This window comes from Pinus tabuliformis, chromosome 8, assembly GCF_031772625.1.
Source record: "Pinus tabuliformis cultivar Carrire ecotype Pingquan chromosome 8, CPIR1, whole genome shotgun sequence".
Lineage (NCBI taxonomy): Eukaryota > Viridiplantae > Streptophyta > Pinopsida > Pinales > Pinaceae > Pinus > Pinus tabuliformis.
Genome location: NC_142294.1, coordinates 1,166,422,045 through 1,166,425,767, shown reverse-complemented (window position 1 = coordinate 1,166,425,767; position 3,723 = coordinate 1,166,422,045).

The window sequence follows — 3,723 nt, the reverse complement described above, 5'->3', positions numbered from 1 at the left end:
TTCTGGTTTCTTGACATTGAAAATGGAAGCAAAAATAAAGAAACCTACCTTGTAAGATGTGGAGGACATGTAATGCATGCTACAACAAGTGGAGAACATGCAATCCATGTTGAGTAAGTGGAGGATTCCTACATTTGGTGTTTTGATGCATAAATGAAAGAGGACTTGACAGTTGTCCAACCTCTCTCTAATTAACGCCACATTTTTAGATACATCGTCCCTCTCGCTCCACTCACACGACATTTTTCCTTTTCATAAAAATAAATAATCTCTGATTCTCGTTTGAAAATATAGTATTCTTCTTATTTTGTGGTGTACCGTAAACCAAACATTACACAGTGTGGATTTGAAATTCGGTGTTTTCATTAGAAAAGGTTTGAATATTACGCAGTGGGGTTTTGAAATTGAAATTCATTGTGTTATTAGAAAAGGTTTGAAAATTTCAGTTATTATGTTAATTTTTTTGAGTTAAGAGGCTTATTCTACAACTCAATATGATGTGTAAGAGTGTTTGTCCGTCATAAAGTTGAAATTTTGTTCATTTGGTCAATTTTTTTTTTAATTTAAAAACTAAAAAATTAAATAACTATACAAAACATTTAAATAATGTAGACTCATAAAAAACATTACAAGTGAAGAAATTGAATCCCCTCTGCTCATGTTTTTTTGTTTTTGTTTTTGTTTTTTTTCTTCTGAATAATACTAAATCTATTAAAGATACAAAAATAGTGTTAAATGGAGGCACCGGCCTCTGCAGAAACTTTCTCAGAGAATTTTCTAAATGTTAGCAAACAGTGTGACTGAAAAGCTAGACTGCCCACACGTGGAAACCAGTCCAAAGAATGAGAAAGCTGCCCACGCAAGGGAAACCAGCTTATGATATCCATGTTTGAGAGTTTTCCAGTAAAACAAAAAACCAAAAAGACTCCACGTAACAACAACAACAACAACAGAATAAAACCACATATAAGACCAAAGAAGGCCTGATGACTAGGAACCTGGAAAAAGAAACGAAGCCTGCTAGGTGTCAAGAGGTGGCGGTGTCTCTTCCACGATGAGACACCCGTAGGCATAAGGGTCATCGTCGGTTTGCTGCTGGCCACTGGTCGTGGCATCCTGCTTCTCATTGTCGTCTAGATTGTTCGTTCTTGCTGCCTCCTTCCTATGACCACCTGGGATGTTACTCGCCGTGTTCAATGCCGCCAGGTTGGAGCGAGCAGTTTCCACTCTGTTCCAAACTGTTTCGCTTGCTTCCGTTCTGTTCCTCGTTGTTTCGCTTGCATTCATCCATCCTGTTCCGAATGATGCTGGCAGGGATACGTTGTGGCTCTTCCCTGAAGGCAACAGAGATGGTGGCGATTATACAGGGGCGGTCTAGGGTGCATCTGAAATGGAATTGGGTGGAGTGAGAGGGGTTCAGGCTCAGAGTTGGTTTGAGGGTACTGGGTTTCTGTCATATGCCTTTGGCCATCTCTCTGGGTTTGCCCTCTTCCACTGCGAGTATTTGGATAACGCTCCCTACTTTGAGCCGCGGTCGAAGGTGAGGAGGAATCCGCCTGAACGGAGGCAAATGGGGACAGCGAGGGAGGGCAAATTGCTCTCCCTCGACTGATTCCCCTACAACTTCTCATTCTATGTCTGAGGTGGGGCATATTGACAGGGTGAATATCAATACTCTGGGTGCTTGGAGGAGCTAGAGACGGGGTGGAGTAGCTAGAGAAAACAGGGGAGTGAGGGATATGAGTGCCAAAGCCGGAATTGAGGGCCGGAGCCGCAATTCTGTAATAGCAGAGTGGGTTATGGGAGAAATGGGCACCATCAATTAACTCAACGCAACATAGAAGCTGACATCGTCTCCTCGTCGTTGTTCTGGGGCTTCGCTGTGCCGCAGCGGGAAGGCAATTGCAAGCGAGAGGAGGCAGAGCAGGGGGAGGTCGCGGATTATTCTCCATCTTATGGTCCAGCACTAGAAGTAGGTGGCCTCAGCTCTCTCCCTCCATTAAAGATTTTTGGCTTTCAGGCTTCATTAAAATACCATAAATTATGGTGGTGGGCATCTCGTTGGCAGTGCGGGAGGCCATGTGGCCATACCACTTGCTCGCCCGGATGATCAGTGCTGTGCCGGTACCATTAATCACCCGCATCCGAAGAGATACCCTCTGCGCATATTAAATAACATATATATTTAAAATAGATCTATGCTAATTTTTACCATCATTTAATTTTATATAAAAATAGAATATTATTTTCTTCACTTGCAAATCCATGAGATTTCAATATCGATAGGTGATCACTAAACGACCATAAATGCATTGGTAGGTAATATTTCTGAGATGATCACAATGATTTCACAATGCTTACCATTTTTTTCCAATCGATCTTCAACATCACTTATTTGTTTGAGCATAAGTAGCATCATGAAAACCAGTTGGTATAGAAATAATTATAGAATCATATCCACCTGTTTATGATTCAATTCCATCCACAGAGGAAGGAACGGTGTTTTCCTCAACAATTGGATTTGAACAAATTACACAACCATTAGAATCTAAAATAGTTTTTTTATATTCAAATCCCCCTTCTTGTCTCGGTATATTACTTAGAAATTTCATTAGTGTTTGACACTTTTGTGGGAACTTTAAGCACACGGATCAAATCACTTCTACAACAACAATATTGAACTCATTTGATACTAAGGCTAATTATATTGGGCAAGGCTTCATTTTGGGAACGATTGATTTGATACTAAGGCTACTTAGAAGGGTAGTTTCACGATAGAATTACTGCTCATCCTCATCGCTTATTTCACTTACTCTACAGGCGAGTTCGACTTTTAGAAGAACAATAACTTGTAGGGATGAATGAGTACAGGTGTTTTTTTTGGTTTGGTGTCTAGCTGGCCGTAGTTTGATTGTTTGATTTTTTTAAAGCATACTTTTGTGCTGTGGCTAACCAAACTCTTTGCTAGTCATGTAGATAGCATGGTATTTCGGGGAATAACCACTTACAAAGCATTCTTCCAAGAGTTTGTAACATGACTCTTGTAACATTTTTGCTTAGTCGTAATATAAAATGCCCTGATTTGATTTGAATATTGTCATACTATCATATCAACATATGGTTGAATGTTTACCCTTTTCCATAGAAATAATAGCCTCTCCATCTTGTGAAATATTTAGTCATTAAAAAAAATAGATAAACTTCATAAAATAAGGTTCATTTATTGTTAAGGTTTTCCAACTTATTGAGAGGTGCTCCATATAGGCAAAAGGTCAAATTCTAGAGGTTATTAATAATCTTCCCCGAGGAAAGAGGTATGTTAATTTATAAGGGTCAGAGATGATGCTCAACTTACCAAGTCCCTTGATTCCCAACCAAGAAATGCAAGCCAAGCTGCTAATATCATGAGCCTTTGGGATGAAATTTTCATGTAGGATGATTTGATAAATTTGTAAGATGATGCACCCAAGATTGTTTTAGGAAAATTTCCCCTAGTCATTTTAAACTAGTATCACCGAAATAAGTTCATTCTTATACTTAGTTAACCAAATGGGTCACATGTGGAATTATATTGAAATTCACATTATCAATAGTTAATGTACAAGATGCTAAATTTTGAGGTTATTCTTTAAATTTAATGTCTAAAGAAAATATTAGTGGTTGATATCTAAGTGCATTGGTTTTTTTTTGGATTTTATGTTTAAAAAATGTTTGGTTTTGAAG